The following is a 12,751-nucleotide window of genomic DNA, read 5'->3' as shown; positions in this document are numbered from 1 at the left end:
ACTGAAAAATAGTAAAACCATTGACACAAGTGATTTTGAAAGCACAGAGCGTGTATTTAACCATTAGCTTTACTTTAGGTTAATAGGTAAATACTCACTATCTTTATTCTGTCTCACATATGATAATATTTATTAAAAAATCTGTCTACCTTATGGATATTGTCAATGCAAAGTTAGGCTTCTAATAACACTAACTTTTAAAAAGGGCAAAAATCTGTGATGTCATCTAAAAAGTATTGATCTATCCTTGAGACTATTAATTTATACAGTAAGAGACTACATTTATTAAAATTTGTTACAGAAAAGTTTCAAGTTATAAATCCTATCATAGGAAGTTAATTTTATTTACTAACCTTGTGAATATTAACATACTGACTTTGACCTAACAACTTACATGTTAATTTAATTACAGGAAACTCTGCACATTCACTTAAAATAAGAGAAAAGCCTTTAAGTTTCTTCTCCCTATTTAAAAAAAAAAAGAAGAAGAAGAAGAAGAAGTCTATTTGATAAGCTTAGCAAGTAAATAGCTCTCACAGATTAACTTTAGAACCAAGGCAGAATCTTGATTTTTTCTATCTCAGAAAGACACTGAAAACCTAGAGGGTGACTTGAAATTACTGATCTCATGATAGTGGCCACAAACTGTTTTCTTAAAGAATTGAAATAAGTAGAATTTACAATCTAGAAAAAAAAGACCCTCAGGATGAAGAATACTTACATATCACCTACTGCTCTAAATCAAGTCTACTTTTCATCTTTGTTAAAGATGCCATCCTAAAGGAGATCAGTCCTGGGTGTTCATTGGAAGGACTGATGCTAAAGCTGAAATTCCAATACTTTAGCCACCTCAGGCAAAGTGTTAACTCATTGGAAAAGACCCTAATTTTTCAATCTGGGAGGGATTGGGGGCAGGAGGAGAAGGGGAAAACAGAGGATGAGATAGCTGGATGGCATCACTGACTCAATGGACATGAGTTTGAGTGAAGTCCGGGAGTTGGTGATGGACAGGGAGGTCTGGTGTGCTGTGATTCATGGGGTCACAAAGGGTCAGACACAACTAAGCAACTGAACTGAACTGAACTGAAAGATGCCATGCTGCTCTTGATGCAGTCTAAGATTAACATAGCCATTTTGGCTACATAAACACTCATTTAATTCTTAAAACCCTGTGTGTTGGGACTTCCCTGGTGGTCAGTGGCTGGGAATCTGCCTTGCTATATAAGGGACACGGGCTCGATCCCTGCTCAGGGAACTGAGATCCCACATGTCACAGGGCAAATAAGCCTTCGTACTCTGAAGCCCATATGCCACAACTAGACAGCCTGAGCACCACCACAAAATTTCATGCATGATGTAATGATGATACCAATGCAGCCAAATAATAAATTAATTCACTCATTAAAAATTTCATATGTGTTAAGTATTGTTATTACTATTATGCTTCCCCTGTGGCTCAGATGGTAAAGAATCCACCTGCAATGTGAGAGACCTGGGTTTGATCCCTGGGTTGGGAAAATGCCCTGGAGAAGGGAAAGGCTACCCACTCTAGTATACTGGCCCGGAGAATTCCATGAACTGTGTAGTCCATGGGGTCACAAAGAGTTGGACACAACTGAGAGACTTTCACTTCACATTCCTTTATTATTGTTGCTGTTGCTTTACAAAAATGGAAACTAAGGTTATAACTATGAGCGGGGGGATTAGGATTTGAACTAAGATAGTCTGGTTCACACTGTATCTTTTACATTTTACGGTCTTTAATAATATCACTGTTTAAACAGTTGAAAGTCTGTCATGTTAAAAGGATAGTAGATTATAGTAAGAACAATTTATGCCAGCTCATCATGGCAGCCCACTCCAGTACTCTTGCCTGGAAAATCCCATGGATGGAGGAGCCTGGTGGGCTGCAGTCCATGGGGTCGCGAAGAGTCGGACATGACTGAGCAACTTCACTTTCACTTTTCACTTCATCCATTGGAGAAGGAAATGGCAACCCACTCCAGTGTTCTTGCCTGGAGAATCCCAGGGACGGGGGAGCCTGGTGAGCTGCCATCTATGGGGTCGCACAGAGTCGGACATGACTGAAGCAACTTAGCAGCATCTCAGCTTTTGAACTAGATAGAACCCAAAGGGAAGAGAAATGGTGATTTTTCTGGTCAGCCTGTTCTTCACTGAGAAAGCAGGATCAGTCCGTTAGGGCAAGCTTCATCAAGCTTGGTACAATTATTTGGGACTAGACAATTCTTTGTGGTTGAGGCCCCTGTGCATTTCAGGATATTTAAAATCATCCCTGGCCTCTGGCCCTTAGATGCCAGTAGCAACTCCTCAGTTGAGATAACTAAAAATAACATCCTCTGCAAATCAAAATCACCCTGGACTGAGACCCACTGCTTTGAAAACAAGGATAGAGAAATTTCTCTCTTGATACAAGAAAAAAAATACAAGAAGGTCTGAGGTCAAAAGATTACAGAATACAAAAACATATCAAAAAGGGAGAGGCAGTATGTAACCAGGAAACTGATTTTAAAAAGTACCAAATGTAACTGATACTCGTCCAAAAAAAAAACAAAAAAGGATATTTTAAAAGGAAAAGCACTACATCCAGTTCCGATGTCTCATTTCTCTCTTCTACTCAACCACATCTAAGAATGACAAAGAATTCAAACTATTTTTTCCCTACTGAGGTATTGGGCTTTCCTAGTGACTCAGCTGGTAAAGAATATGCCTGCAGTGTGGGAGGCCTTGGTTCAAACCCTGGGTTGGGAAGATCCCCTGTAGAAGGGAACAGCTATCCACTCCAGTATTCTGGCCTGGAGAATTCCATGGGCTGTACAATCCAAGGGGTCACAAATTGTCGGACACGACTGACTTTCACTTTCACTGAGGTATAATTGACAAATAAAAGTTGTGCACATTTAGGCTGTACAATGTGACAATTTGACACACACATACATTGTAAAAATTCAAATTAGTTTTAAGAGTAGAAACTGTTGCAATAAATAAAGGTTTCAAATGGTGTATAACCACTGAAGAACAAAATAAGGCTTATCCCACCATCTCCCTCACTCTCATCTAGGACAGTAAGTGTATAAAAGTACCACCTCCCCATGAGGTGGCCTTGACAGGTGTCACTAGTTGATGGCAATGCTCTCCTGCCATCAGCTTGGATACAGCCTCAGATTCCCCCTCAATACTGCATTCTAGGCAGGACCTGTCACTAATCAGAGTTGACATGATAGATGAAATCAATTTTTCATACCTGTTATATATGCTGTTTCTTTTGATATATTCTTAGACTAACACAGCCATTCAGGTAATCATATAAAACTATTAATTCATGGTGAGATTGTCTTTCTACAAGATATGTAAGCATTTTTTGTTTTCATCTATGTTGCTATGAAGCCACACGAGCAAGTTCAGGACATTATGGAATTTTATCTTACCAGAGAAACTCTTATGTTTAGCTGTATTTAAGCCTATAGAGACATCTGAATCAGTCTGTCATCCTAAAAAAATTTCCATTTGATATACAGCCTGAAGTCATCTAAAAATTTGACAAGAATTTTTTTCAAATAAATAGTTTCAACTCAACCGATTCTTGTTGCTTGGGAAATCTCACAATTTTATAACTAACAACCTTTGGGTACAACTGACTCAATATTCAATGAACAAACATAAGCTGAAAGGAACTCTAACAATCTGAATAATTAGTTACTGCTTCCCTGGTGGCTCAGATGGTAAAGAATCCTCCTGCAATGTGGGAGACCTGGGTTCAATCCCTGGGTTGGGAAGATCCCCTGGAGGAGGGCATAGCAGCACACTCCAGTAGTCTTGCCTGGAGAATCCCCATAGACAGAGATGCCTTGCAAACTACAGTCCCTGGGGTCACAAAGAGTCGGACTGTACAACGAAGCACAGCAAACATAACTTCCAGCATATTTTTAAATTTTTTATTTATCTTTTAATTGGCAGGAAATTGCTTTACAATGTTCTGTTGATTTCTGCTGTACAACAACACAAATCAGTCATGATTATACATATATCACCTCCCTCTTGAGCCTCCCAGGCTATTATTTGATTTCATGGATCTTTGTCAAAAGCTGATACCCATATATTGGCTTGGTCAAAAAGTTTTGGTTTTTCTGTAATGTTTGAACAAACTTTCAGCCAACCCAATACATTGTATCTGCCATATTTCCCTAATCCACTCTCAAGCACTAAAGCAATGTTAATATAACATGACTCATTATTAAGATATTTTTTAGTCAATCTAGTTCTTTACTATTTACTCTTCTCAGGACTCTCAAACTATACATTACACAAAGGTCTTTGGGAAATCTTAATGTATAAACTTGTCGAAAGGGATCTTCTACTTTCTTGAAATCTGTATCTCCCTGGAACTCCATTCTAAACCCTCTACAAAAGGCCTCCCACTACTTTGCTTGGTTTCTAGCTTTGTGGTTTAACAGAAGGTTCTCTGTTAATGGACTATCCAGCCATCCCATATAAACTAACATAAATGAGAAGGTGTTGATTAGACAACCCTCCTGTTGAAATCACCCATGATTTCTAATACCAGGGAAGTTTCCTAGGCCACCCTACCCAATATTGTACTCTTAGCACTACAAACTCTTTTAGAATTATCTCTTCTCCCCTCTCTTTTTCCCTTCCTTTTCCTACCTATCCTCTTCTGTCTTAGAAACAAAAATCAAATTCTGTTTTCTCTCTCAACTGAATTGTATTTTCTTTGGCTCCAGGCCCCAAGATATTATCCTCTATAAAGGCATTTTGCTAAAATAGAAGAGGGTAAAAATACATATGCTTACCAAGGAGAGAGGATAATATGAATGACTAAAATAAACTGGATGTCAATAAAAAAGAAATGCAAATCCAATGAAATATGGCAACTGACATATTACTTCAGTGTTGGGAAGCTAACAGGAACAGATTGTGACCATAGCAAACTGAAAAGGGCATGCCCAGTCTAGGCATCTAGTCTAGTCTGGGTAGGGAGCAGCTGTAATAGTTAAACTACAAAAGTGGTTGATATATGGCAAAACTAATACAATATTGTAAAGTTAAAAAATAAAAAAAAAGTGATATGAGCACACTGATCCAGCTTTTTAAGAAATCTGGATTCCAAAATTGATGTACAATTTAAAATACTGGCTTATTTTGATGTCTATCATTCGGGTCATTATGTCTGTAGGCTGCTTAAGCCCTGTGGGTAACCAGTGGGAAGCCACTGTTCTAAACAAAAATGTGTCCTCTCATGTTAATTCTGGTGCCAGCTGTTAAGCAAATAAAATTTTCACAAACACTTACATTATCAACGTTTTAAAATTCCAGAGAAAGCAGCTCACAGAAAACAGCTAGTAATTTGTGGATTTTAAAACCTGCCCAAGAAGAAGCCAACTCAAAAAAAGGCCATAGAATTCCCAATTTTGATTCATTCAATTCAGCTTATTTTATAGGAAGGTAGCTTTCGGTTTTCTTTGGAGGGACAGATCAATCATTACCATTGTTATCATAAACATTCATTGGCCTTGAAGTGAAGCACTAAAGCAAATTGACCACTCCTTCTTGACTTTTTGGTTGCTATTTTTCTCAATAGTAAAAGTCATTGCTGTGCACCTCTCTTGTCTCTATTAGAATTGCTGCTTAAAAAGTAAACAGCTTTTAACTGTAAAGTCATGATTCAATAACCTAATGTGCAATTACCTCTGTCTCTATCACATGGAACTACAGCCTTTCAAATACACAGAGAAAGCTAAAAGATGCTCTGTAGTGCCTTTTAAAAGATACTTCTTTCACTCATTCTCTTATTCTGTGTGTTTCTACATTTCTCTTCCCTTTCAACACTCACTGTGTCTTGTATCTTTTCCCTTATTTAGTCAGACTCTTGATGGCATGAAAGGAGACAGCATTCATTTTACTAGAGTTCTCTGAACACTACTTTGATCTTCCTAGAAGAAAGCCCTCTATAATTTTAATAAATGGGCATATTATGTAACTGGAATGAACATTTTCTAAAACTTCTATATAATTTATAACAGTCTCTCATCACAGGTCAAGCCTAAGTCAACACTGAAAAACTCGATATTTTTTAAAAATCACATTAAAGATGAATTTGTACAACCAGTACTGCTTTTTACCTGAGAGCAAAAATAAAGGAAACGTCACAGACATATCTAAGTCTGCAAGAGAAAAATTGAATTTTGTATCATACTACAGTTACTTAGAGCCATGCTATTTTTATATCTCTTCCTCCCCAAAACTCCTTTGCATTTTTAAGCATGCTGATTATTTTTATAGCTAATAATAATTACAATCATCATAATGACAAAAGTCTTAGGCAGCAAATGAAAGATAAAATTAACTACTGAACTCCTGGAAAGGGAATGGGTTGTTTCTAGCTAAGAATTAAGGGAAGATTTGCTATTAATAACACATTTAACACAACTGTAAGTATTTTCATGCCTACCTACACAATGCCAAGAGAAAAAGCAAGCCAAAGAAAACTCCAGTAATAAGGCTAAATATAATTAAAGGCGCTTTTATATTCAACATTTTGCCAGATTTTTGCAGATTTATGCGTATGTGATAAGATCGGATGTATTAACAGAAAAACATTTAAGTTTTTTCCTAGCTGAATAATATGGAGATAAATTTAAATAAATAAAAAGTAGGTTTGGTGACTCCAGGTCTGCTCGGCTCCAGACCTTCAGAAATTTCATTTTCCAAGCCCCCTAGTCAATTCCCTGGTGTCAGTTTTGTGCCCTAGTTGAACTCCTAAAGATTCCATCTAGTGTTTGGGTCCTTACAATGCATAGTACCTGACAAGAGAATGAATCCTAATTATTGTTGCACTTCCAAGGGGAGTCCTAGTGGTTTTGGAGGTTAATGTGCCAGAGTAAAGCCCACGGCTATTTAAGCAGAAGTTATTAGTGCTGTAGTGTAATGGTCTGTCAGTATTTGTCTGGTCCTAGCCTCCATCCATCTGTTCAGAATCCATTCCCAACCCTACAGAGGCCATCCTGAGCCTCTCCCAGAGATAATTAGAAGGAATTGGTCAGTATTCCAATAACTCTCACCCTTCGGCAAAGTAGTTTGGGAGATGTGATTAAAAATAGCTGTTCTTTTCCCTGATCCAAGGACTAAATCCCTGTTCATGGGATTAAGACCCTTGTCTACCATCAAGGTTCCCAGACGTAAACAAATTTCCTGGAGCTTAATATGTTACTTGCTGCCAAATGTGTCTCCTGCCATGTTGCACTAACCTGCCAAGAATGCCACCTGCCTGCCTGTCTGTTGCTGGACTTCTTGGTGACAACAATTGACCTAACCTCACTTCCCATCTAAAGGCGCTGGGTAGCTCTGATTCCCAAGCTAGCTCATCTCACAATTAGTAAGAGAGTCTAGACACTATCATCTAAGGAAATTTTGGCATTTAATTTGTAAGATGGAGCTTAAACATATTTTGATTTAGAAGCCGTGACTCTCAAACTGGCCTAAATTTGCTATGTCAGGCTGTCTCAGCAACAACCGAAGGAAGAGTATACTCCTAGTACATAATTGATTTTTAAATGTATACACCTTGTTCATTATCTTGGTATAAAGCAAAAAGGCTTTCCTTTTAAGGAAGTATGAAATGTTTATATCTATTTTGAAGAAAAGGCTGATTAGCCATTAGGGGAGATACATATATATATATTTACAATCTCTATAAATGTTCCTACAAAACAAAAATGCATGGATGGATTCCATAAATACAATTAACAAATTGCAGTGAGTTTTGGAAACATACACACACACACACACACACACACACACAGCCTTCCTGAAAATGTCACTCTCAGGTCAGATAAACAGGACACTATCCTATGTTGTCCTATGCTGCCATCAGGTGGATAATACAAATAAGACTACAGCAATTTAGAGTAATTTACCTGCTTCAGAATGTATATGACCTTACATCCCAGTGTGCCCTGAGACAGGATAGGTTTGTATTCCTGTCAGCATAGTCAATAATAGAAACACCGTTTCTTTCTCTCAAAACATCCTTAGCTTAGATGATAATTCGTAACATTAATAAACAGGCTTAGCCTAATAGACACTTCATCCAGCCATTGCCTACTTTACTCATCCAACCTCCTTTGCTCATTACAATCTAGGGTACACTGGCCTTGATGTTTGGAAATAAAGTTCCTTCCGTTTGTCTTTCTCTAATCCAGCAGGATCCTATGGGGCCTTCCCAGACAGACCCTTCCCCTATATCCTCTGCTGTAGTTCCTCTTTTAAGTACCCAGATATGTAACTCAAGTTACCCAGTAAGTAACTCAAGCACACTTCCTGAGTTTTTCAGATGCTAAAAATCACTACATTTAGTAGTGAAGAAATTAACTACTTGATGATCATGAGCAAAGTAGACTCTGGACCTACTGGAGCCTAAGGGTTGATAATGTGAACTGCTCTGTTATCTCAACATCAACCCATCAGAATTGTGCAGGAGCTGATCATATACCCTATGACCCCCTCCCTCACCTTGCCTTTAAAAATGCTTGCTGAAACCCTTCATATACCCTGTGACCGACTCTGACCTCCAACCCACTTTCTCCTTGCATGGCCCTGCAATAAAACTTTCTCTGCTCCAAACTCTAGTGTTTTGGCATTGTTTGGCTTCACTACACCTCAGGCATATGATCAGCTTGCCATCCTGTAACAATTCAGATTTCAGTCGAAAAGTGTGGCTTCCTTCTCTACACTCCAACTTAGCTATTATCTGCCTTGAATTCAACATATCTCATTAGGCCCTGTAACCTTATTCATGACAGTCACTTAAAGAAGACCCAGGTTCCAGAATATACTTCATCTCTCATACTCTAATCTTCATAAAGCAATTAGGGTTACCACCATTACCACGAGTCAAAGAGGGCCTGCAATGGTTCCTAAGTATGCCTGTTATTCTGGACTGCAAATCAGTGGTGTCTCATACACTTTAAGAAATGCCCTATTTGGATTCTTTCAGTTCAGTTCAGTCGCTCAGTCGTATCCGACTCTTTGCAACCCCATGAATCGCAGCATGCCAGGCCTCCCTGTCCATCACCATCTCCCGGAGTTCACTCAAACTCAGGTCCATCGAGCTGGTGATGCCATCCAGCCATCTCATCCTCTGTTGTCCCCTTCTCCTCCTGCCCCCAATCCCTCCCAGCATCAGAGTCTTTTCCAATGAGTCAACTCTTCACATGAGGTAGCCAAAGTATTGGAATTTCAGCTTTAGCATCAGTCCTTCCAATGAACACCCAGGACTGAACTCCTTTAGAATGGACTGGTTGGATCTCCTTGCAGTCCCAGGGACTCTCAAGAGTCTTCTCCAACACCACAGTTCAAAAGCATCAATTCTTCTGTGCTCAGCTTTCTTTAGGGAGATCAAAAAGATTGTGCATCTTTCTCCTATTCCTAGTCAATTTCTAAAACTTTCATTGTACCCTCTGAGATACATGGTTCACCATCAACCATTGCTGTCATTTACCACCCAAGTAGTTTTGTCAAATTTCTCAGTAATTATTAATACAAACCGCAGCTGCAATTACCATTGGGCTTCTCTGGTGGCTCAGTAGTAAGAAGAATCCACCTGCAATGGAGACGTGGATTTGATCCCTGGGTTGGGAAGAACCTCTGGAGAAGGAAATGGCAACCCACTCTAGTGTTCTTGCCTGGGAAACCCCATGGACAAAGGAGCCTGGCAGGCTACAGTCCATAGGGTTGCAAAAGAGTCGGACATGACTTAGCGACTGAACAACCACCACCACCACCACCACATGAGTCATTTCTGTCCCTAGAAATATCTTACACAGTATCATCAAAGGAGGTCAGCGAAAATGTTATATGTTAGTGTGAATTCCCTGGCAGTCCAGGGGTTAGGATTTGGCATCTTCAATGCTGTATCTTGGTTAAATCACTGGCCAGGGAACTAAGAAACTGAAAGCTTAGTGGGCATGGCAGAGTTAAAAAAAAAAAAAAGACAGTTTTATTTTACTCCATTAACATGGTTTCATGTTACTAAGGAAGGAAGAATATTTTATAAACTATTATTTTTTGCTTGGGTTATTAAATAGCCTCTAAATTTGTCTTCATGTTTCTACCTTTGTCTTCATAGAGTTTATCTTCAACACTATAGCTGCGGTAATCCTTCAAACATAATTTACTAATTTCTTTTTGGGGAAAAAAAAAAGACATGTAACAATTTCCATTTTTACTCAGAGAAAAGCAAGTCTTTAAAGTGGTTTATAAAGCCCTTAGCATTTTACTGTATCCCTCATTCTCTTCACCCCTACCACTGGCCCCCTTAGATGTCACTTGAAGGCCTCACAAAAATCACAAATTATCTTCCCAGGTGGCTCTTCCCTCAGCTTGAAATGTATTTATTGACCATTCACATGGCAACTCCATCATGACTTTGAAGAACTGGTTCACATCCCCCTTTTAAATATGTTCTCCTCAGTCTCCTATGAAAAACTGCAACCACGACAAGTATTTTATTTTCCATTAATGTGTGTCCATTTTCTCTTTTGCCAGAGCACATTTTTAAATCATTTGCTGTTTACTTCTATACCTTGCTAGAATGCAAACCCTGCAAATACAAGTATTTTCATCTAGCTTGCCACAAATGTATCCCAAGCTCGGAGAACAGAGTCCAAGACATTATGGGCATGAAATAACTATTTAAATGGAATAATGTAACATTTCTTAAGCTAATTTTAGTTAGCCCATGGAACCATAAATATAACCTTAACTCACTGATTTGTTCTTTCACCTTTGAGTATTATAGGCAATCCTACCAATCACAGATAAAAATGTAGTGACACAGAGATCTAATTCTGGGATCTTGGGCTGTGCTTTAGATGGCTGGCACTGTGTTTCTAAGCTTTGTTTTTGAACATCATTTCCCTGGTATCTCAGCTGGTAAAGAATCCGCCTGCAGTGCAGGAGACCCTGGTTCAATTCCTAGGTTGGGAAGATCCCCTGGAGAAGGGACAAGCTACCCAGTCCAGTATTCTTGGGCTTCCCTGGTAGCTCAGATGGTAAAGAATCCACCTGCAATGCAGGAGACCTGGATTTGATCTCTGGCTTGGGAAGATCCCCTGGAGGAGGGCATGGCAACCCACTCCAGTATTCTTGCCTAGAGAATCCCCATGGACAGACGAGCCTGGTGGGCTACAGTTCATGGGGCTGCAAAGAGTTGAACACAACTGAGTAAGCAAACAAGTAAACATACATATTTTTTCAAATGAACACAGTCCCCATCAACCCATCTGTCTTAATTTGACACTGATTTTCTGAAATCATTGACACTGACTTTTTTCTTTTTTGACTGTTGGGCCCATGTACATATTTGAGTTGGTAAACTGAGCTTTAGATTTATACTCCTAACAGGGTGATCAGAGAAGACAGTGTCCTAAAGCACATTCAGGTGATCTCATTCAAGCCTTTAGCATGCTTTCTTAAAGGGCAAGTAGAGTTCAGTGTTTATCCTATATAGGACCAATTCTATAAATAAAGCAAAAGCATTAGCAAACTATCGTAGCTATGGCTTCTAAGTCTGCAAACGTCTTAAACATTGAGTCTGTATCTTATTTTCCTGTGAGCACTTTACAGACCCTAGAAATATGTAACAGACCTATGCTGCCTCATTCACCACTGTACTCCCAGTGCCTAAAACTAGCCTTGCATATGAAAGATGCTACACTTGTTGAATTAAGGGGAAAATACATCAAATGAGCAACTTATGAATGAGTATCCTGAAGGAGATGAAATGTCTTTTTTACTCTGCCCCCAAATTGTTCTCCTATCATCCTTTCTCAATTCCTAGAAATACTTTGACGCTTTTTGCAAGGAGTTCAGTGAGAAAGTTACCTGTTACCTGGAGGAATATCTTATAAGCTTTTGTTTCTTATTCACACAAAAGTAAGGGTTAGTTTATCTGATTAATTCACTGTCACAGTAAATGGTAGATAACAGTGCTGTAATAGGATAGGACATGGATCAAACATGTTTGATGAAGATACTGTGAAGAGGGTAGGTGGAGGATGGAGTCACCCTAGAGGATTCTACTGGGACGAGAGAAGGGGTGAGTCAGATGTGGCACCCATTTCATATTTTTCCAGATCTGCTTTTTTTTTTTAATATAAATTTATTTATTTTAATTGGAGGTTAATTACTTTACAGTACTGTATTGATTTTGCCATACATCAACATGAAGATCTGCTTTGTTTCTTGCTTATGCTGAAACCGATTTGCCTAAATTCTACTTACAACTTTGTTTTTCTTTGTGATAAATTATTCCTCAAGAACCAGAGAACCACAGCAGACTATTTTACCAGGCCTGGCACCCACATAGCCATACTCAATAAGTGCCTTGAGTCTTGTTAAATAAGTCATTTGAATGTTTGGTTCATTTGTTTCAGTAGGTGCCAGATAAACACTTTTTTTTTTGGTGAGGATTAATTGAAATGTTGTCTGTACAGTTATCATGGTGCTGGTTCTCAATAAATAGTAGTTATTCTTAGTACTGTAATACTTTTTCTATTCAAATGCCTTCTTATATTGAATTTCCCATCAGGCTTCTAAATGAACCCCCATAATTCTGTATGTATTAAGAAGGACATGAAAGATTGCCCTTTTTCCTTCTGGTTTTTGGCTTCTCTTTGCTTTTTTGTTTTATTATAGACTCAGAGGAAATTAAACT

Source organism: Bos taurus, chromosome 6 (assembly GCF_002263795.3).
Source record: "Bos taurus isolate L1 Dominette 01449 registration number 42190680 breed Hereford chromosome 6, ARS-UCD2.0, whole genome shotgun sequence".
In the NCBI taxonomy this organism is placed as follows: Eukaryota; Metazoa; Chordata; class Mammalia; order Artiodactyla; family Bovidae; genus Bos; species Bos taurus.
Note: the sequence above shows the minus strand (reverse complement) of the source record.